Source organism: Leopardus geoffroyi, chromosome X, assembly GCF_018350155.1.
Source record: "Leopardus geoffroyi isolate Oge1 chromosome X, O.geoffroyi_Oge1_pat1.0, whole genome shotgun sequence".
Taxonomy (NCBI): Eukaryota; Metazoa; Chordata; class Mammalia; order Carnivora; family Felidae; genus Leopardus; species Leopardus geoffroyi.
Window position 1 is genome coordinate 92,546,309 of NC_059343.1, and position 24,512 is coordinate 92,570,820.

The following is a 24,512-nucleotide window of genomic DNA, read 5'->3' on the forward strand; positions in this document are numbered from 1 at the left end:
AGCTCAGGTCATGATCTCGTGGTTTGTGAGTTCGAGCCCCCCGTCGGGCTCTGTGCTGACAGTTCAGAGCCTGGAGCCTGCTTTGGATTCTGTGTCTCCCTCTCTCTCTGTCCCTCCCCTGCTCGTGCCCTGTCTCTCTCTCTCTCAAAAATAAATAAATGTTAAAAAAAAAATAAACAAAAGACCTCAAAACTGTAATAAGGAAATAAATAAATGAAAGTTTATTTATGCTACTATTTAGGGAATATGAGTGAGGGGTACACAGAAGTTCTTTGTACTGTTCTTGTACCTTTTTATGTGTCTGAAATTATTTTAAAATAAAAAAGTTACTTAAACCAGCAAATCATAAATTTTCATTAAAAAATCAAACAATTGGCTTAAAATAAAATTTTCCAGTCTTCCCCCCCCCATGCATTTTAAATGAGTTCATCCTACATATACATTTTCTATCCAGTTTTCTTCACTTAATATTTTTTTTAAAAGAATTTCCCACACGTTATTATTATCCCACACACTCTTTAAATCTTCTGCCTTTTCTGCCACCAATTTCCCTTATGTAGAAATGACTCTGCTAGGTGAGATTGAGGGTGTATGGTTTCTGCCATCTTATGTTAAAATATCATGTTAAATGGCTATATAATATTTTATTAGATCAGATCAGGTATATCAATGTACTTAACTGGTCTCCAATTTGGGGATATTTAGGGTGTCTTCAATTTATCTCCATTGTTAAAAATGAAGCTGTGATATTTTTGTACATAATTTTTAAAAAATATTCAAGATAATTTTCTCAGTGTAGTTTCTAGGAGTCAAATTACTGGGTCAAAAACCAGGAGCATTTTTAAAGATATGTACTGCTGAATTTCTTTTAAAATGGTGCTATTTCCCAGTAGTAGCTTTTTAAAGTAAAAGAAAACATCACAATTCCCAGAAATGGACAGAACAGAAATGGACCCCAGTTTTCTCATGTATAATGTATAGTTAATGATCCAAAGCCTCCTTTCTTTTATGTATTCTAAGATTCTGTGATTCTGCAACAAATGGGTAATGTGTCATGAATGAAGTACATTTTGGATGTTCCAACATATCTTACCTTCATCTTGGGAGGGAGAAAGATTGGGGAATCCTTCAACTGATGCCCTGGAACTCTCTCTAGTAACAGACACTAAGGGCTAACATGCACATCGTTCCAATCCTCTGCTTCAGAACAGGACTTTATAAAAATGGGCCCCAAATTTTACCTGTTAGTTTTTCTCATTTCTAAAGGAGGAAGAAGATCAGTGCCTTGAGCATAGCTGGCACTAATTAAAATAGTAAAGATCAAGATTAGCTGGAGTTTTAGGGAGGTGGTTAGGAAAGGAATGTAGAGGGGTAAACCCGAGCTGGATCTGAAAAACTGGGTGGGATTTAGATAGGCAGAGGGGAGAGTTGTGAAAGCACCTCTGTTATACGTGGGGTGGAGATGGAAGCTAAAGGTGGGACTTGGCAATGCCCTGGGTATGGCAGTATTTGGGAAGAGAGGGAAGTATGTAGATGTAGCTAAGCTGGGCCCATTTGTTGGAGGATATAGAACATTTGGTTGAGAAACTAGCTACATCTTGATCTTGGAGGCACTGGGGAATCACTCTAGGTTCTTAAACAGGATGTGATCAAGAAAGCTGTATATTATAAGATGACTTCTATGGCTGTGCCAGTGGTGAATTAGAGTAGAAGAGAATAGGACTTTTCCCATCAGATATTGGAGTCCCATCTGGAATGCCGCCAGATGGGAGAAGGGAAGAATGTTAGAGTTATTTCAAAGAAAGAGAAAGACAGGGCTTGGTAATCTATACATTATAGGGGATGAGGTAGAGAAAGAACCTCAAGATGATATTCAAGTTTAAGCCTGAGTGACTAAAACACAGGTAATGGTGCTATCCATGTAATTGAGAAAGACTCTTCACTAGGCTGGCTACTGGGGCCCTGATACTTTCAGGGGAAACTGAGTTTCTGTCCAACAGATTCTATTTCTTCATCACTTCAGTTTTACTTCAAAGATGCTTATTTTGCCTTCTTCTTGGTCTTCATCTGGCAGTGGCTCTTAACATTTTAACTTTCTTTCTCTGTCCCAGAGGATTCTGCCAAGTAATAATCGTAAATGCTTAAATGAACTCAAGAAGTTCTGCTGAGTATTCCCTTATAATGCAATCTCCTTCAATGTGACTGTTTTGTAACTTTCTCATTTTGCAAATTGGGATCCTCAAAACCAGGTCACCTTTGTTGGTACTATTGGTACTTTTCTAACAAGGATATATTTCCTGCAAAGTTGGTTAGTTCACCTCCCTTCCTTACTCAATAACACACAAGATTAGGGCTTGCAATGTTACAATTGTACACTTCCAGAACAAAAGTTAAAAATTTGTCTGGGGACTTACCTGGAAACAATGGTACATACCTGTATGTGTAAAATGGTGCAGTTTGAAGAATAGTGTCCTGGGAATTAGGAGACTTGGATTCTAGTGTCAGCTCTTCTGCTAATTGAAGTATGAACTTGAACTAGTCACATTTACCTCTTCTCTATGTCTGTTTCCTTTTCTGTGAAATGAGAAAGATAGAAATGATGATTGTAAGATCAACGCCAGCCCTAAAACCGGCTATTTATTAAAACAAAGTTTGCACAGTATTAGTAACATTCATGATACTCAGAGACCATGGGGTTAGATAGAGCACCAAGTGAGGGCCACATTTATTGGTTAGCCAATGTGTTTACTCCCTAAAGACAAGCAAAACAGGATGATTCAGGTTGAGAGAAATGAAGTTTGAGACTCAGTTACTGGTTTGGATCATTTTTATGCATAAAATAAACTATATCATTCAGACTGGATCACCATTCCCTTTCACATTGGAATCCAGTCCAACATTATATGCCTGTTCTCATAAGGTAGAATAGAACAGGACACAAAGAGGGGATTGCTCTGATTTTCTGAGGCCCGTCTACAGCCTCTGGAGTGCTGATTCCCAGAAATAGCAGTCATACTGCACAGAGCCATCTTAAAGAATCCTAGTAATTTTATCATAAGGGGGGAGACCAGCCCAAGATCTTTCCTCTAATAGAGATTCCAAGGAGTAGGTTGTTAGAAAAGAGGCTCTTACTTCATCGTGCCCCGTCTAAGAGTTAAGACTATTGCCAGAGTATCTCTATTGCCTGCTAATGATCCCCTATGAATCTGTTATTCACCAGTTAACATTGGTGCTTCTGAAATCTGGATAGCAGATCACCTGGAAGTCAGAATGCTCTCTGTGGATCCTATAAAATATTGCTATAAGTATATTCCAACTTCTTTAAGCTTTTGCATCTATTACCTCAATATGCACTGGGCACCATGTAAATAGAGGGGCATACTAACACATACAAAAGCTCTGTTCAGCCAATTTTTCATCTCTCAACTCAATCCAACCCTGTTCTCTCATGTGGTCTATTCTCCCTGCTACCTATCCTATGCACACCTTGCTCTCTGGATTAAATGCTCGTGTGAACTGTGTTCTTCTTGGCTTCAAACTTTGGCTTCTGTTCATATTTTCCTACCTCCAAGACTGCCTCAAGTTGCAATTGCCTTGTCTTGCATCCCCACTACTTTCTTTTGTGGGCAACTGATTCTTACAAGCGGGATTGAGACAGTATGTTTCAGACTATCGTATGACTACAGGGTATTTTTACTAGCAGTTTAAAATACAGACACAAGTATGTGACCACAAATGAATAAAAGCCAGCCATTGGTGACACCTGATGTGCTTGTCCTAGGTGTTCTTTGGCCACAAGTTCATTTGTTTTGCTGTCTGCTACAGTCACTAAATGATTTAAGAGGAATCTGGGAGTGAAAACCTGAAATGGAGAAAATTTTCCCCATGAACTAAAATTGTGTTTGCAAATTAAGAAATCCTGCCACGGATTGATTTTGGTGGCAGAATCCCTTGATTCAACCTGAAGAACACCAGTGATGTGTGGAACTGTAATTTGATGAATACCATTGAACAGAACATCTTAAGTGTTATTTAATATAATTAGTCATCCTGTACTACTACTTACAGTAAGCAGTTCTGTAGGTTATGTTAACTTACTGTACAATGTGGGACTTTTGTTTATCCTCAAATTTCCTCAAATACTAGCATCTTAGGATACTAGTAGCTTATTAAAAATGTTCCTCTTGGCCATTGTCTCTCCCAGATGAAATATGTCTTGAGTCAGGAGGCTTTTAAGCTCTCTCTATGGTTTAGTGGTCCCTAATATTTATTTGATTACAAAGTTTTTTTTACATACATCATCGCATTAAATTATTTTACTTCTCCTTGCCTACCTCACTGAGTTGCTATCATTTACTTCTTAAAATATAAGTTAACCCTGGAAGAATGCAAGGGTTAGGGGTGCTGACCCCCTGTGCATTCAAAAATCCATGTATAATTTTTGGCTCTCCCAGAACTTAACTACTATTAGCCTACTGTTGACCAGAAACCTTACCAATAACATAAACAGTCAATTAACACATATTTTGTATGTTATATGTATTATATACTGTGTTCTCACAATAAAGTCAGCTTAGGAAAACACTATCAGGCCACACCGGAAAAAAGTATGGAGGTTTCTCAAAAGGTGAAAAGTAGAACTGCCGTATGATTCAGCAATTGCACTACTAGGTATTTACCCAAAGGATATAAAATACTGATTCAAGGGGCACATGCACCCTGATGTTTACGGCAGCATTTTCAACAATAGCCAAATTATGGAAAGAGCCCAAATGTCCCTCGACTAACGAATGGATAAAGAGAGTTGGTGTGTGTGTGTGTGTGTGTGTGTGTGTGTGTGTGTGTGTGTAAATGGAATATTACTCAGCCATCAAAAAGAATGAAATCTTGCCATTTGCAATGACGTGGACGCAGCTAGAATGTAATTATGCTAAGTGAAATAAGTTAGAGAAAGACAACTACCATGTGATTTCACTCAAAGAAACAAAACAGATGAACATAGGGGAAGAGAAAAGAGAAGAGAGGGAAGTAAACCAGAAGAGACTCTTAACTATAGAGAACAAACTGAAGGTTGATGGAGAGGAGGTGGGGGGATGGGCTAAATGGGTGATGGGTATTAAAGGAGGGCACTTGTTGGTGGGGCACCTGAGTGGCTCAGTCAGTTAAGCGTCCAACTTCCGCTCAGGTCATGATCTCACAGTTCTTGAGTTCGAGCCCTGCATCGGGCTCTATGCTGACAGCTTGGAAACTGGATCCTGCTTCGGATTCTGTGTCTCCCTCTCTCTCTCTCTGCACCGCCCCCCCCTTCACTCTGTCTCTCTCTGTCACTCTCTCTCTCTCTCACAAATAAATAAACATTAAAAAATTATTATTAAAAAAAAAAGGAGGGCACTTGCTGGGATGAGCCCTGGGTGTTGTATGTAAGTGATGAATCACTAAATTCTACTCCTGAAACCAATATTACACTGTATGTTAACTAACTTGAATTTAAATAAAAATTTGAAACAAAATAAAAATTAAAAAGTAAGAGTAAATTAAAAAAACTGTTTTGTTCTAAAATTGTTTTAATCTGATTGAGATTGTTTACAAACATGGGCAGTTCTCCTTATCAGGTTATCTTTCTAGGATTTGATTTGCTATCACATGACATATTTTGTAAATCAAAAATTAATCTTTATTGTAACAATAAACTCACTTTTTAATAAAAAAGGAAAAAGAAAATGCTATGAAAATCCTAAGGAAGAGAAAATATATTTACAGTACGGTACAATATTGGAAAAAAAAGCCACATATAAATGGACCCGTGCAGTTGAAGCCCACGTTGTTCAAGAGTCAACTATAGATGAATATTTTCAGCATCACACAACTGAAGAGTTTGCTATACCATCCAGGGACTAGTAAGTGGCAGAGTCAGAATTATAACCCAAGTCTTCTAATTCCATGTTCTGGGCTTTTTCCACCTGGTCCATTCAGTGTAAAATGGAAAAGTGAGGAATACTCTGTGAAATACAGTGATTAAAGTGATCCCAGGGCTGCACTGCACATTGTATTGGGAGACAGAGTCACCACGTTTCAGCTGAGCTCGGGAGAGGATTCTGCCCTTGGACACTTTACCAAGTTGAACTATGCTTATAATCCTTTTAAGTGTCAGCAACCTTCTTCACCGATATGGACTAAATTATATTCCCCCAAATTCACACACTGAAGCCCTAACCTCCAGTTAGGATTGTATTTAGAGTAGGAAAGTAATTCAGGTTAAATGAGGTCAGGAGGGTGGGGCCCTGATAGGATTAGTGCCCATATAAGAAGAGACATCAAGGAGCTCAGTCATTCTCTGCACCATGTCAAGACATACTGCCTACAACCAAGAAGAAACCAAATCAGCCAGAACCTTGATCTTGGACTTCCCAGCCTCCGGATCTTTGAGACATACATTTCTGTTGTTTAAAGCCACCGAGTCTGTAGATGTTATGGCAGCCTGCACAGACTAAGACATCCAATTTAGGTTTCTTCTTACCTTGGAAAAAATTAAAAAGTCTTTTGGACTTTTTGGATTTGACAGTCCAACAGTTGCATACATGGGACAGGTCGATTATAATTATTTCTTTCTGAGGTGATACATTTAAATTAATAGAATCCACTCATAGTAGGCATTGAGAGGTTGCTCTGGATTTGGAGTTAGAAGGAACTGAGTGGCTTTATTAAATGACTTGGTGTGGGGTAGTAACTTTCTTTTCTTTTCTTTTTCCTTTTTTTTACTAGGGGAGGGAGTCAGTAGCATTCTACTTAAATGCTTGAAACTCAGTTTAGGGGACCAGTAATTTGCACTGACTTCTTGGTGGGTTGGCCTACAGCTTTGTATACGAATTGCAAAATTTTTAATGTTTATTTATTTATTTTTGAGAGAGAGAGAGAGAGCGTGCATGCACATGGGAGTGGGGGAGGGGCAGAGACAGAGGGGGAGAGAGTCCCAAGCAGGCTCCACACTGTCAGTGCAGAGCCTGACACAGGGCTTTATCCCATGGACCATGAGATCCTGACCTGAGCCGACACCAAGAATCAGACGCTTAACTCACTGGGCCACCCAGGCATCTTGATCTGGCTCTTAATATGCTTTTTATTCAAAGGTGTTAAAAATGTTATATACATTCTACGTATTTATTATATATTATTATACATCACCCATTTGTAATTTTGGTGTTTTTTTACATTTATTTATTTTTGAGAGACAGAGTGAGACAATGCATGAGTGGGGGAGGGGCAGAGACAGAAGGAGACACAATCCCAAGCAGGCTCCAGGCTCCAACCCATGAACCATGAGATCATGACCTGAGCTGAAGTCAGACACTCAACTGAGCCACCCAGACACCCCTGTAATTTTAGTTTTTTTTTTTTTAATTTTTTTTTAATCAAAAACTTTTATTTTGAGAGAGAGAGAGAGAATGGGGGAGGGACAGGGAGAGAGGGAGACACAGAATCTGAAGCAGGCTCCAGGCTCTGAGCTGTCAGCACAGAGCCCAATGTGGGGCTTGAATCCACAAACAACGAGATCACCACCTGAGCTGAAGTCGGCAACTTAACTGACTGAGCCACCCAGGCGCCCTGTAATTTTGGTTTTTAATCCTGAGCAAAAGTATTATTTTGAACTTAAGTCAAAAATAACAATTTCATCACAAACGTTGTTTTACATAGCAACTTCTCTTTCCTCATTTTTCACTGGTTGCTCATTACTGTATTCCTTTTCTCTACTTACATGAACTGCTGAAAATTCCTAGATGTTTTCTATTTTGGCATGGCTATTGTTGTAAATGTATTTTATTTTATTTCGTAAGGGTGTTTTAAACCTTTGAAGTATATGGATAGTCTTGGTTTTTTTTCTTCTTTCTTTTTTTTCCCCAGTGTAAGAATGTTCTTTTTTTTTTATTTTCACAAAAATTTTTATTTTGAAATAATTAGATTCCAAAGAATTTGCACAGATAGTACAGAGGGGTCCTCTGCATCCTTTACTCAGTTACTTCCAATGGCTACTTCTTACATAACCAGAGTACAGTATCAAAACCAGGAAACTGACATTCGTAAATTCCATAAATTCCGTGTCTTTCATTCCAAGCCATTTTATCAGATGTGCAGATGGGTGTAACCACCACTGCAATCAAGACAGAGAACTATTCTCACACCACAAAGGTCTTCTGTGTTTTACCCCATTATGCTCATCCTCCTTCCGCACCTCTCCACCTTCCCCTAACCATCCCTAACATCTACACCCACTAATTTGTTCTCCATGGCATAATTTTATCATTTTAAGAATGTTATTCAAATAGAATCGTACAAGAAGTGACCTTTTGAGGTTCACTTTTTAAATTCAGTGCATGTACTTGGTTCCTCTTTCTATCCCATGGTACGGCTGTGTCCCTGTTTGTTTTAACCATTCACCCGTTGAAGGACATTTTGGATATTCTGGTTTTTGGCTATTGCAAGTAAAGTTGGTATGAACAATCATAGATGGGTTTTATGCTTTCATTTGTCTGGGATAAATTTCCGGGGTAAGATTGCTGTGTTATATGTGCAAGTTTCATTTTTGTTTTTGTTTTAAAGAAACTTCCTATTTTTCATTTTACATCCCCACAAGCCATATAGGGGAAACTCAGTTTCTCAGAATCCTTGCCAGCATTTGGTATTGTCACTATTTTTTATTTTAGTTGTTTTGATGGGTTGTATCTACCATTGTAGTCATATCTCATATTGCATTTCCCTGATGGCTAGTGATGTAGAAAATTTTTTCATGTGCTCATTTGCTATCCATAGATCCTCTTCTGGGAAATGTTTCTTTATATTTTTTGCCCTTTTTCTTTTTTTTAATATTTATTTATATATTTTTAATATAATTTATTGTCAAGTTAGGTAACATACAGTGTATACAGTGTGCTCTTGGCTTCGGGAGTAGATTCCCATGATTCATCACTTACATACAACAACCAGAGCTCATCCCAACAAGTGCCCTCCTCAATGCCCATCACCCATTTTCCCCCTCTCCCCTGTGCCCCCATCAACCCTCAGTTTGTTCTCTGTATTTAAGAGTCTCTTGTGGTTTTTACACTTCCCTTCCCCCATGGTTTTCTGTTAAGTTTCTCAAATCCCACATGAGTGAAAACATACGATATCTGTCTTTCTCTGACTTATTTCACTTGGCATAATACCCTCCAGTTCCATTCATGTTGTTGTAAATGGCAAGATTTCATTCTTTCTCATTGCTGAGTAGTATTCCATTGTGTGTGTGTGTGTGTGTGTGTGTGTGTGTGTATACAGTATCATATATATATATATATATATATATATATATATATATATATCACATCTTTACATCTTTTTTATCCATTCATCTGTTGATAGACATTTAGGGTCTTTCCATAATTTGGCTATTGTTGATAGCACTGCTATAAACATTGGGGCACATGTGCTCCTATGAATCAGCACTCTTGTATCCTTTGGGTAAATTCCTAGTAGTGCTATTGCTGGGTCATAGGGTAGTTCTATTTTAAGTTTTTGAGGAACTTCCACACTGTTTTCCAGAGTGGCTGCACCAGTTTGCATTCCCACCAACAGTACAAGAGGGTTCCCATTTCTCCACGTGCTTGCCAACATCTGTTGTTTCCTGAGTTGTTAACTTCTGCCACTATGACCGCCGTGAGGTGGTATTTCAATGTTGTTTTGATTTGTATTTCTCTGATGATGAGCGATGTTGAGCATCTTGTCACGTGACTATTGGCTATCTGGATATCTTCTTTGGAAAAGTATCTATTCCTGTCTTCTGTCCATTTCCCCAGTGTAAGAATGTTCTTGAGGGGGTGGGTAAGACAGAACAGAACAGTCAGTAGCTTTCCCTGTTAGTGGATAGCAAGGTCAAGATGAAGAAGGACACCAGCTATTCTCTTAAAATTTAAAAACTCAGTCCCATATGTGAGTACAATAGAGCTGACCTTCTGAAAGACTATAGAAAAGGCAATTTCCTGGGCATATTTCTATTTTTCCTTTTCATTTCCTTTCAACATCTATTTCTACTGCCTACACAAGCACAGAGCCTATGGGGCAATGACACGGGGCCTTTTTCTCACTTAGCTGTCTAATATCCACATAGGTGTTAGGTGATTAACAGATTTAAAGTATTACTGCTTACAGGAAATACCTTGCCATTTAAAATTCTTAGAAATGAAAAAGACTTCAAGATCCATAGTAATGAATTTTTAATGGTGTAATTTTGAAAATAGCTATTTTTGTTCTGGGGAGAAAAAGGTGGTCAAATGCTTACATTATGTATTTGTTCGGGTGGCCTAACACCCTTAGTGAGCAGGGAGCACACACACATGTCCCTAGGTAGAAGAATTCTGCTCCTCGCATACAGATTATAGTGATGCTTCTACAGTGATTCTAATCTCCAGAGACAGAGGCAGTAGTGTGCTGTAGATGGTTCATACAGTCTCACAAGTCTTGGATTTGGCAAAAGATTGTTGTGCAGGCAACAGCAGGAGAAATAGATAAATTAGACCTTGTCAAAGTTGAAAATTTTTCTATGCTTCAAAAGATGCTACTAGGAAAAGGAAAAGATAACCTACAGAATGGGAGAAAATTTTTGCAAATCATATCTGATAAGGGGTTTATATCTAGCAGATGTAGAACGCTTGTAACTCAATAATAAAAAGACAAATAACCCAATTAAAGATAGGTAAAGGACTGAAATAGGTATTTCTACAAAGAAAATATACAAATGGCCAATAAGCACATGAAGAGATGCTCATTATTAGTTGTCAGGAAAATGTAAATCCAAACAATGAGATATCACTTCGCATTCACTATGATGACTATAATAAAAAAAGTCAGATAATAACAAGTGTTGATGAGGATGTGGAAAAATCAGAACCTCCATGCACTGCTGCTGGGAATATAAAATGGAGCAGCCACTGTGGAACACTTTGACAGTTTGTCAAATGGTTAAAAATAGAGTTACCATATGATCCAGCAATTCCACTTCTAGGTATATATCCAAGAGAAATGAAAACATATGTTCTCACAAAACTTATGCGTAAATGTTTATAGCAACATTATTCGTCATAGATAAAAGGTGGAAACCACCTACATGTCCATCAACTGATGAGTGGATAAACAAAATATGGTTATATCCACACTATAAAATATTCGGCCATAAAATGAATGAAGTCTGATGCATGCAGCAACATTGACGAACCTTGAAAACACCATGCTAATTGAAAGAACTCGGTCAAAAAAGGCCTCATAATATATGATTCCATTTTTATGAAATGTGGAGAATAGGCAAATCTATAGAGCCAGAAAGTAAATTAGTGGTTGCTGAGAGATGGGGAACTTGGCAAAAAGGTTTGTGAATGCTTTTTAAGGTGAAGAAAATGTTCTAAAATTTATTATAGTGATGGTTGCACATGTGCGTGAATATACTAAAAAACAATGATGATGCTCTTTTTGAATTGTATACGTTAAGTGGGTTATTTATATGCACACCATATATGAATTATCAATCAATAAAGCTGTTTTAAGATATAAATTAAACAGAGACATTGAAGATATAAAAACAAATTGAACTTCTAGATTTGAAAAGTACAATATCTGAACTTCTAGATTTGAGAAGTAACAATATCCGAGGTAAGTAGAACACTGCATGGGATTGATGGTAAAGAAAAAGAGATTAGATGATGAGGAAGAAAACATTAGCTAACTTTAATACACAGCAATAAAACCACGTAAAGTGAGGCACAGAGACATAAAATAAAACAAAACAAAACAGGACAACTTCATCATATGTGTAATTGGAGTTCCACAGGAGAAGAGAAAGGAGTTGGCAAAGAAAGTATTTGAAAAATAATAACCAAAATATTTTTCAAAAAAATTTTAGAGAACATATTTTTAAAATTTAATATCATACTACTTATAATTTGGTGCCAGAGTAAAAAATCTGGGTATTTTGACATTTGAAATGTGACTATAACCGGGAAACCAGTAGATTTCCAGACTACAATGAGGAATACTCCATTAGGACAAACCACTTTTTTTCCCCCAAATTTTTATTTAAATTCTAGCTAGTTAACATACAGTGTAATATTCATTTTAGGAGTAGAATTTAGTGATTCATCACTCACATATGACACCCAGTGCTCAATACGATAAGTGCCCTCCTTAATATCCATCACCCATTCAGCCCATCCCCCCACCCACCTCCCCTCCAACAACCCTCAGTTTGTTCTCTACCATTGAGTCTCTTATGGTTTGCTTCCCTCTCTTTTTTCCCCTTCCCTTAAGTTCACCTATTTTCTTTCTTAAATCCACATATGAGTGAAATCCAATGGTATTTGTCTTTCCTGATTGACTTATTTCACTTAGCATAATACTCTCTAGCTCCATCCACATCGTTGCAAATGGTAAGATTTCATTCTTCTTCCAGCCTCTATGTTATTTTTTAAAAATATAACTTATTGTCAAATTGGTTCCCATACAACAGCCAGTTCTCATCCTCACAAGTGCCGTCCTCCATGCCCATCGTCCACTTTCCTCTCTCCTCCAGCTCCCATCAACCCTCAGTTTGTCCTCAGTATTTAAGAGTCTCTTATGGTTTGCCTCCCTCCCTCTCTGTAACTTTTTCCCCCTTTCCCTCCCGCATGGTCTTCTGTTAAGTTTCTCAAAATCCACATATGAGTGAAAACATGGTATCTGTCTTTCTCTGACTGACTTATTTCACTTAGCATCATACCCGCCAGTTCCATCCATGTTGCTGCAAATGCCCAAATTTCATTCTTTCTCATTGCCAAGTAGTACTACATTGTATATATAAACCACATCTTCTTTATTCATTCATCATTTGATGGACATTTAGGCTGTTTCCATAATTTGGCTATTGTTGACAGTGCTGCTATAAACATTGGGGTACATGGGTCCCTATACATCAGCACTCTTGGATTCCTTGCGTAAATTCCTAGCATGCTATTGCTGGGTCATAGGGTAGATCTATTTTTAATTTTTTGAGGAACCTCCACACTGTTTTCCAGAGTGGCTGCACCAGTTTGCATTCCCATCAACAGTACAAGAGGGTTCCCATTTCTCCATATCCTTGCCAGTATCTATAGTCTCCTGATTTGTTCATTTTAGCCACTCTGACTGTCGTGAGGTGGTATCTCGGTGTAAAGTATTTTTCAAATTTGATGAAATATATATACCTATAGATCCAAGAACGTCAAGGACAAGAAACATGAAGGGAACTATTCCAAGAATCATCTTAATCAAATTGCTCAAATTTATTGATAAAAAAAAATCCTAAAAGTTCTCAGTGGATACAAACACTTTAAGTTCGGAGGAACAAAGAAAAGAATAACAGTGATTTCTCCTCCAAAACATCACAAGCTAGAGGGAAGAGGGAAAAGGAATTCAAAATGGTGAAGGAAAAAAAAAGCCAAATCCTACACCCAGAAAAAATCTTAAGACAAGAAAAATGAAATAAACAGTATTTTCAGACCAAAAACCTGGAAATAATTCACTACCAGCAGACCCACACCATGAGACATATTAAAGGCATATTCAGACAAAAAGAAAATAATGTAAGAGAGAAATATAGATCTATACAAAGGAATGATAAGCACTAAAATTGGAAGCTTCATGGGTAAATATACAAGCTACTTTTTCTTACTTAAGTCTTCTTGATTATAACAGACTATTTTAGCAATAATTTTAAGCAATGTATTGTGAAGCTTATAAAAAATAAAAGTCAAGGGGCGCCTGGGTGGCGCAGTCGGTTAAGCGTCTGACTTCAGCCAGGTCACAATCTCGCGGTCCGTGAGTTCGAGACCCGCGTCGGGCTCTGGGCCGATGGCATACCCCCATTTTTTCCAATCCCAGCATTTCTGCTATTGCTGCCAAAGGCTTGACTTTTATTTTTTTTTATTTTTTTATTTTTTTTTCAACGTTTATTTATTTTTGGGACAGAGAGAGACAGAGCATGAACGGGGGAGGGGCAGAGAGAGAGGGAGACACAGAATCGGAAACAGGCTCCAGGCTCTGAGCCATCAGCCCAGAGCCTGACGCGGGGCTCGAACTCACGGACCGCGAGATCGTGACCTGGCTGAAGTCGGACGCTTAACCGACTGCGCCACCCAGGCGCCCCTATTGTAACTTTTTTATATGGCGGAATTTCTACCTCTAAGACAGATACTTCTCTGCTGTGGATCTTAGAAAAACAAAACGAGCCCACACCCAGACACAGTGGAAACTCCTTTGCCATTTTGCTTCTAGCCAGAGAATAAGAACTTGATAATCTTTGTGTAAGTGAACCCTAACCCTAACCCGTACCCTAACCCGTACCCTAACCCTAACCCCTAACCCTAACCCTGTCAGTTAATTGGTGACAAAAACTGGTTTGTTGTCCCTAGTTTTGTTGATTGAAGCATTTTACATAGCACTGCAGTTTCATGGTGGTGGTAGTTGATACTCTGTCATTTTTTACCTGTTTCCCCCTCTCTTACTCCATATTCTATCACCTAGCATAGCATCTGTGACATAGCAATAGTAGCTTGGCAAAATTTTGTTGAGTGGATGAATGAATGAATACACAAATGGGCTTTGGGAAGGTTATTAATCTTCCTGAGGTCTTGGTTCCTAATATGGAAAGTAGCACTAATAATATTATTGTGATAATATATATGTAAAGTACCTAGCACATTGCTTGGCACATAGCAGACAATCAATAAATGTCCATGTTTTGCCCTTTCTCCTTCTCTTTGCTTCATCCTGACCACCTACCTGGATGCTTGTCCTGAATCCATTTTCCTTAATGACCTTGTTCTAATACGTGAACTGAAAAACCAAATTACCAACTGTCTGTTGTTGGCCAACATTACCTTAATTTAACTCTCAGGGTGGGTTCAGGGAACTTTTATGGATGGAAAACCCTTCAAGATCTAAAGCTGTAAAGTCTGAAAGGAAGGTGTTTCAGACCACTATGAGCAAAGGTAGAGGAAATATTTATGAGCTCTGAAGCTCTTTAGCATGCAAGGCTGTGGGTTAGGGCATCTTGAGCTTACCAGCTCTGGGAAGTATGAATGCTCAGACTTTTCATACTCTTCAATTCAATACTCCAACCCCATATTAGACCAACGAAGACTCCCATAAATGAGCCTAGACAGCCAACTTTTGAGAGACTCATCTACCTCTTATCTAAGATGTGGATTCTAGTTCCAGCTATGCTAAAACGTACCTTGGGCCAATCCTGTAACTTCTCTGAGACTCAATTCTCTCTCCACAAAGAAGATTTGTAAAGTTCCATCAAGGCAGAAGAGGATAAAGAAAATGTGGTGCTTTCATACAATGGAATATTGAACTGCAGTTAAAAGGAATGGTCTAGATCTCAAAGCAATGCTGAGCGAAGTAAACCAGATACATATTGTATGATAACTTTTAAACAAAACACAAAAACAATACTACACTTTTATATGTATGTAGAAGTATCAAATATGGTCTGAAAAGAAAAGCAGGAAACTAATAATAGTTCTTGCACCTGAGGGGAATGGAAGGGCACAAGGAGGTGTCCTAGATTGGGAGGAGGCCATCAGCTTTATCTTTAATGTTCTGTCCTAAACTAAAAACTTTTTCTAACTTTCTCTATTTTAAAATAAATTTCTAAAATATTCTAAAATAAAATTTCTAAAATATGTTTAAAATAAATTTCTAAATATTCCATTTTAAAAAATGGAAAGTGTTAGATTAGGTAGTCCCTCAGGTCCCTTTGAGCTGTAATATTCTAGAGCTCTAAAAGGAAAGGAAGACTTCAGTAGTGGAAGGTTGCAACAGTCTCACTTAGCTCACTTTGGCTAAATTCTCCCCTGGGAGATCAGAGCAGACTACCTTTAAGACCTGTTCCAGCACTGAGTGTCTATGAAAACAAGTGAAGATGGACTGAGCTCTCTTATATGATTCATTCCTTTCTGGGCTCTTGCATGAACTATGTCCTGACTTCAGCGTAGGAGTTGAGGGTCAGAAGGACTTGGCTACCACAAGGCTTACTAAAGAGAGGTAGAATTGTCTTGGACATTTGCCACCATGGAATACTTCTATCCTTTGTCCGGAATGTCAAGGGAAAATGTTTTCCCTACAGAATTTCCTTCCCTTGCTTGCTTTTTCTTTTACGTTAACTGCTGCTGCTAATAGAAGCTGCTCTAAGCAGCAATTGCTTTATCTTTGATGAGTAGACAAGGGCTTGTCTGAAATTAAAAAACCCAGACATCCGATTGCTACTTATTGTGGTAAAAAGACGGAAGAACTAATTGGCAACTGTCTCACCCCCACCAGTTGTCTGTCTCTTTCTGCTTTCCTTTCTTGTGTTTCTATCCCTTCTAGGACAGTAATACAGGCCTGTTAGATACCTTCAGCCCTGAACACTTGGGGATTCTTTCTTTCCCTGTATACTCACTGCATTTGCTATACTTATTCCTGCCTCTAATGCAGTAGTCATCACAGTGGTTAGATGCATTTGGAATACTTCCCCCTTCTCCCCTGGACCTATGTCCAGCTCCCATTCACAAAGCCTTCCCTGACCACCTCATTGCACAGTGACCTCTCTTCTCTGTACTCCTATGGCATATCAGCCGTACCATATAGATGAATCCGTATAATATACTGCTTTGAATTCTCTCACCATTTAAACGATGTCTTCTTTCCCTGTCGTCCCATTTCATAAAGCCTGGGCATTGGATGGAAGGATGACAGTGGCCAAGGGCAGTGGTCTCTTAGGGCCCCAATGTTCATTTGATCCTTTTTCTCATTCCCAGGTTTTTATTTCTCCCCATTTAGAGTGAAAATGGTAGGTTAATGTGCGGGTGGAGAATACACCTGAGCAAATGAGCGATGTTGATAGATATATCAATTTGATAAAGAAAAGGCCTTTAGGGCTCCTATGCATTATTTTCTAATAACTAGGCAGCAATCTATCACCTCTAGGTCCATTCATCAAATAAATAGGTTGAGTAGGTTTTATTAGAAAATGAATTTTGCTGCTGACTGGCTCTGCTATCTTTGTCATAGCCTGAGAAACTGTCTACTGGGTAAACTCGGGATTTTTCAAAAGCCAAACTCATTTTTCCTAATATACAGAAGCCCAAAATGATCCCTAGGGTTTTGGTCTGTCTGATAAATAATATGCATCTTTTGTTTCTAAAAAGAAGAAATCAATCCGCTCAGCTAACTTCTTACATTAGCTTTCTAACTCAGAGAGAATTTATCATCATTCTTCTTCCTGTAGTTAGTTTGGATGTCAGCCTAAAGCTGAAGTTCAGCATTGACAATTCTAAGTAAACTATGACACTAATCAAATGAGCCCAGTTATTAGGGAAAAAGCTGATACGATCATTGGCAAGCAGAATCTCTGCCAAGTTCCTGCCTTGCATATTCAAAAAATAATTTGTGCTTGGAGACAGCGTGAGGGGGAAATGAGGGGTGGAATGAGGGTTTACAAAAAAGCATGAAAACTTTTGGGTTGATGGGTATGTTCGTTATCTTGATTGTGGTGATGGTTTCATATGTGTACACATATGTCAAAACTAATCAAGTTGTGCACTTTAAATATGTGGACCTTATTGTATTTCAATTATACCTCAATAAGGCTTTTAAAAATAATTTAAAGATATCCATTTTCAAGTTTTACACTCCTTCCCTGAGACAAATTCTTGAAGCTCATAATTTTCACCTTAGCCCCAGTGGTTAAGAAAATGTGTTTTGGAGTTGGCGCTGTCATTTACTAGCTTAGTGAATTTGGGAGGTTTTTTTTTTTTTTTTTTTTTTTTTTTTTTTTACCTCTCTGAGTCTCAGTTTCCCATCTGAAAAATAGAGATTGTAATGAGAGCAACTAGTTCACACGTTCAGGGTTAAATGAGAGAAGGTATGGAAAGTTCGTAGCACAGTATAGAGCACTAATTAAGCCTTAAAGAAATGGAAGCTATTATTGTACCTGTAAATGTGATATTAACCTTGTCTTGGCTGAATGCATGCAGAATCCCCAGCAGATTCCTAAAGCAGTTTATTGATTGCAGTCAATCAGCTACCTTTATTAGATACTCACCTGTGGCTAGATCCCCATAACGGAAACTGCTAGAAAGTAAAAAGATATGCAAATCAGAACCCCTGACCCCAGTGAGCTGATTGAATGAATGGGAGAGATGGGACACACGTATGAGGGAGACTGTACCAAAGCATGTATGGAAATATACAGAGAAGTCCTGATTTAAGTAGGGGAAGCAATACAAGCAATAGTGAGTGGACGATCTGGCAGGGCTCACTGGGGAACAGTGGTGGTTGATAGTTAAACAGATGACGGTTTGAGTCCCCCCTCCACCATTTATTAGCTGGGAGAGCCTGGGTAAGTCCCGGAGACTTTCTGAACCTTAGTTTCGTACATAGAGATACTCATATCTTCCTTCTAAGGTTTTTGTGAAGATTAGATGAGGCATGTCTGAGCACCAGCACTGAGCCTACAGCACAGCAAGCATTCAACAAAAACGAGAGCAATTTCTAGAATTGTATCTCCAAACTTGAGGGTTATTTTCCACTTTTTTGTTCCCACATCTTTCCTTCTACTATTTTGATGGGAGATTTCCACAGAGGAATCCCAGGGCAGTTTCACTGACCAAAACCTCCTATTTGCCTGGCAGTAGGTAAGGTTCTTGGCAGGCCTGATGACTTCTGCCCTTCTGAATTCCACTTAGCCATTCCAGTGGATAATTAGAGCTAACACTTACATGGTCCTATGACACAACATTTTGTGTCAAACAATATGGGACATTTTAGGAAGAGGACACATGGCCCCAAATCTTTCTGTGCCTAGGTATATTATTCGTCAGCTTAGACTGCCATAAAAAATACCACAGACAACAGGGATTTATCTCTCATATTAAGGGAGACTAGAAGTCTAGTTGCTTGCTGATTCCATTCCTGGTTTGCCCACATCCTCCTTCTTACTGTGTCTTCACATGGTGGGGGGGAGGTGGGGAGAGAAAGAGACACAGAGACACAGAAAGACACAGAAAGACACACACACACACACACACACACACACACACACACACACAGAGTGGAAGAGTGAGAGTACGAGTGAGATAGAGAGAGGCGGGGAGGGAAAGAGAGAAGGGGAGGAGGAGTGAGTGAGAGGTGAGAGGGAGGGAAAAAGAGTGTGCTCTGATGTCTGTTCTTAAAAGGGCACTATTCCCATCATGAAACCTCCACTATCACAAGCTCATCCAACCCTAATTACCTCCCAAAGGCCCCATCTTCAAATACCATCACATTGGGGGTTAGAGTTCCAATATATGAATTTGGGGGGGGCACAAAACTCAGTCCATAGGCTACTAATTTCTGTTCATAATTAAGTAAATGGCAAGTGCACTCTTGCATTTTTTGGGCCCCCAAAACTTGGAGTCATCTAGCAGTCAGGGTCCTGGTTTGCACCCAGGTGGTCCAGCTTTGACTCTTGGTGTGGGTATACAAGCCTGGTAAAGAGGCAGTAGGATGTAGTAGTTTGACCTCAGACTCTTGAGCAGAACTTCCTGATTTCGAAACAAAGCTTTGCTCCTTACCAGCTGTGAGACTACAAAAACCTTAATCACTCTCTCTGTGAGGCCAATCGTCTACCTCGTGGAGAAGATACCATGCATATATACACACATACCCTAACTGGGTTGTGGTAAGGTTTAAATGAGTGAAGAAAGCAAAGAGTTTAGAACATAGGAGGTGCTTAATAAATGTTAGCTATTATTATTCATTAAAAAAACAAGCTCCATGAGGGTAGGGATTTTTGTTTGCCGTGTCTCAAGCAGCCAGAACAGTACCTGGTACATATAGAAGATGCTCAGTAAATATTTGTTGAAGGAATGAATGAATCCTTAGTTCCTCTCTTTCACACATCATATTCAATTCATCAGTTCTACTTTCAAAATATATCTAGAATTGACCACTTTTGCCTATTTTCTCTGCTACCATGTGGCCAATAGCCTCTATCTCCTTTCAGTGAAATGATTACATTCTAATCATTTCTAATTACTTCATTACTTCAAGTAATCATTCTAATTACTTCATCCTAACTAACCTTGGTCTTTCATTCCTTTACTACCACTGCCCTCCCCGCCCCCATCCCTCCTCAGCTCCAAACCTGCCTCCCTCTCCTTGCCCAGAATCATTTCTTCAAATCACACTCAAAGTGATTGATCCTTTTTTTTCTTGATCCTTTTTTAAAAAAGGTTTTTATTTAAGTTCCCGTTAGTTCACACACAGTGTAATATTTGTATCACGTGTATAGTATAGTGATTTAACACTTCCATACAAATGATTGATCCTTTTTAAGCCTTATATCACACTGCTCCTCTGCTCAAATCTTCCCGTGACCCCCTGCTCATTCACAGGAAAGGGCGAAATTTTTATCTGATCTGCTCTTAGTTACCTCTTTGATCTCATCTTGTATTACTTTCCCCTTTGCTTGTTGTATGTCAGTCACACTGGAATAGAACAGTATTTCTTTAATATACCATGCACACACTCCTGCCTCAGGATCCTTGCACTTCCTGTACCTTCTCCCAGGAGCACTCATTTAAAACAATTAATGTTTATTTATATTCATTTAATACGATCTATTGTCAAATTGGCTTCCATACAACACTCAGTGCTCCTTTATTTATTTTTGAGAGACAGCAAGAAACAGAGTATGAACCGGGGAAGGGCAAAGAGAGAGGGAGACACAGAATCTGAAGCAGGCTCCAGGCTCTGAGCTGTCAGCACAGAGCCCGACGCGGGGCTCGAACCCACGAACCATGAGATCATGACCTGAGCCGAATTTGGATGCCTAACCGACTGAGCCACCCAAGCGCCCCTCCCAGGAGCACTTTTAATTTACTTTCTCGCTTTCTTCAGATCTCTACCTAAATATGGCCATTAGAGAGACTGTTCCCAATCATCCTGTGTAAAACACCATCCCCACCTCTACTGTTCCCTGACCACTTCACTCCGCTTTAGTTTTCTCCATAACATTTTTCACCACCTGACATATCCTTTATTTGTTTGTTACTTATGGTCTGTCTCATCTCTCCAAAATGTCATCTCCACCAGGGAGGGGACTTTGGTGATTTTGTTCACTGCTGTATCCTCATTGTTCCCTGTTGTATCCCCAGTGCCTAGAATAGTACCTGGAATATTTTGATTCCTCGGTAAGTATTTGATGAATGAATGAATAGATGGTCTTTAGAAAATAATGTCCCTTGTTATCATCTTCTTACTCTAAGGAGCAGCTCATAGTCTACGATAACCTCCTTCGAGGGCCAGCTCCATTTAGCTTTGATCGTTGGAGTGAGGAAAATGAGTTTTTCCTTCACAAAATCAGTTTGGTAAGCAACATATAGGAAAACATTGGGCTCATGGGGGAAAATATTTACAAAAGCCATTGGGGATGGAAATTTGGATATTACATTGTAATATCACTCCTCCATTCTATGGGTCTGGTCAAAGTGTTACCAGTCTCCGTCTGGCTGCATTTAAAAATCATCCTGAAAAGTCTGTTCTTTTATTTCCATAAGATAACATCTTTCCAAAGACTCAAACTATTCACAGTGTCTTCTGGGAAATGTGTTATTATTATTATTTTTTTTTTCTGGGGGAACAAGGGAAGGGAAAAGTAGTCTTTTATGTTTATGTACTTCTGTATTATTAAGTTTTTAACATGGAGCAAGAATAATGTTTTTAAAATAAAAATATCTTCTCTATTCTGATTTTTTTTTTCTTTTGGGAGAAAAACCTTGGAAAATATCAATCAATGACAATTCTTCCTATTTTAAAAAATTGATAACATTGTAACTTAAAAAAAAAAAACCTTTATAGTAGGCAAGTATAGGAAAATTAAAAAAAATGTAAAAGCTCTAGACAAGGTTATCGAAGCTTTGGAGTATTTAAGTTTATGAACTTGCAGCCCCGTATAAGATGTTTAATTCACAGATCTTTGCTTGGGGCTGTGAATTTATGCTCTGAAGTGGAAGGGATTTAAAAATTAGGAAGTCTCTGGTTTTCCCATCTGTGTTAAATCCATATAATCAGATGAGTCACAATGAGCTTGGGGCAGGGCTGGGTGGGGGGAAGCTCTCTGCTTTTACAAAGCACATGTCCACCAGAACTCTCTGAGCCACTTTGTATGTTTTCCACACACTGGCTGACAGTCAGGAAGCAGCCCTAAGGTGTCCAAGTGAATGATTCAGGACAGAGCCTCCAGCTTCTTTGGTTCTAGCCCAAATTGTAACCTAAGAAGTAGGAAGGAGGGACAAGGCCGTCATCCAAAACTCAGGCTTGGGGGTAAGCATGGGGACAACACGTGGGAGGTGACTTTTCTAACCCTGACCTCAGCTGCATACTACTTCTTAGAGGTCCAGGAGAGGTCCTCAAGTAGCAGACAACCCAGTAAGGACATCATAATGCAGACGAAGCCTCCCCTGCATCCAGTAAGACTGTCAAGGTGAGACCTTCTGTGCTCTATGACACCACATTCTCCTCTGACCAGCACCACCATTCCTTGGCTCCGGTGCCTATGAGTATGTTTTTGCTCTTCTCAGCAGCCCCTCTCCCATCACACACTTGTACATATCTCTTGCCCTTTTTCTTTCTGATTACCTAGACTATCACATTGAAAAGACAAACCACCTCCAACTCCAAACCACGTAGAGCTGAAGCAATCTCTTGCCTTGATTTTCAATGCAGAGCTCACGGGAAAATTGAGGTGTTAAATGTTTCCACCACTTATAGTACTGTGTTCCAAGGCTGTTAGACCCTTGACGGAGTGTTTTCCAAACTTTCCAAAAATTGGAGAGGGATACCCTGCACATCTTGAAAGTATCAAACGAGCGAATAAACAAACATGCTTTAAGCACTCCTTCATTTGTTTTAATATAATTAGGTTTAGGAGTAGGCAATCAATCAGAATGTCTATGTGTAGCATTTTGGAATCGGGAAGAAATTGGAAACATAACCATCGTGACTCCATTCTAATAAGCTTGAATGCAAGCAGAATAGCTAAAGAGAAGACTCTTTCTACTCTTTCCAGTTCCTCCTCCCACTCAAACAGTTCAGTGCGAGCGAGCTGGTCTAAGACCCTTGAAAGCACAGCATGTAGGTAGCCACCCCTCTCTCTTAGGGCTTGAGTAAGACTGGCGTAATTATGTGGGCATTCATTTCAGAGAGAGTGAGTGCCTACTACCAGCCAAGCATTGGGCTAGTTGTTGGGTATACAACGGTGAGCAAAAACAGATGTGATGCCTGCTTTCTTGGAGCTTCTGATCTCATGGACGAGATTGACATTAACCACATAATTACACAAATGAGTATATAATTATAAACTGAGATGAATATTCTGAAATAAGAAACAGTTCTAAGGAAGTGTACACTATGGCAGCGAATTAATGAAGGCTTCCACAAGGAAATAGTGCTTAAACTGAGATTTGAAGGGTTAGCAGGAGTTAAGTGACTGATCAAAAAAAAAAAATGTATTTCAATTAGGAAGAATGGAGGTCCAAGGTACTGTGGAGGACTAGAAACAAGGTCAGGGCAGCAAGTCCACCCAGCAGGGGAGCTGTGGGAGACGAAGCTGGAGAATTCAGTGGGGATGTTTTTTGATGGGTGTACCACTAGCTTTGGAACACAATTGTACATGGGGGCGGGGAGTGCTAGTTCGTATTTGCAAAGTTCCAGGAAGTTTAGCCTCTCTGGTCTCTGCCCACTAACTGTCAAATTATCCCCCGGGCATTTATGACAACCAAGAAGTCCCTAAATTTCTAAACAGCCCCCGGTTAAGAACTACTGGATGTAAAGCCTTGTCCTACAAGCAAGGGGGAAACAATAGGGACAGTTTAAGCAGAAGAAGACCGTGACCCGATTTGTATTCTGGAAAGATCATTTTGTCAATGTATATTACTAAGTGAAAGAAGCCAGTCTGAAAAGGCTACATACTGTTTAATTCCAACTATACGACACTCTGGGAAAGGCAAAGCTATGGAGACAATAAATAGATCAGTGGTTGCCAGACGTTAGTAGGGAGGGAGGAATGAACTGATGGAGCACAGGGGATTTTTTGGGGGGGGGCAGTGAAACTACTCTGTATGATAATGTAATAGTGGATAGGTGTCATTATATATTTGTCCAAACCTATACAACGTACAATACTGAGAGTGAACCCTATGTAAACTATGGACTTTGGGTTGTTATGATGCATCCGTGCAGGTTTGTCAATGATAACAAATGTACCGTTTTGGTGAGGGATGTTGATAATGGGGGAGGCTGTGCATGAGTGGGGATAAATGGGAAATCTCTGTACCTTCCACTCAATTTTGCTGTGAACCTAAAACCACTCTAAAAAACGAAGTCAATGTCTTATAAAAAGCAAAGGAATGTCAGCAGGATCACTGTGGAAATACTGAAGGTAGGGGATGAAG

At 39.2% G+C, this 24,512-nt stretch overlaps 1 protein-coding gene across 1 annotated transcript in view; it reads right to left on the reverse strand.

The window, feature by feature from the left end:
- TRPC5 (transient receptor potential cation channel subfamily C member 5) overlaps nt 1-24,512 on the reverse strand; it is a 267,909-nt gene that overhangs the window by 150,615 nt on the left and 92,782 nt on the right. The window contains exon 2 of the mRNA XM_045471374.1: nt 2,435-2,574. The gene's annotated coding sequence lies outside the window, so the exon portion shown is untranslated. The remainder of the gene's footprint in view (nt 1-2,434; nt 2,575-24,512) is intronic.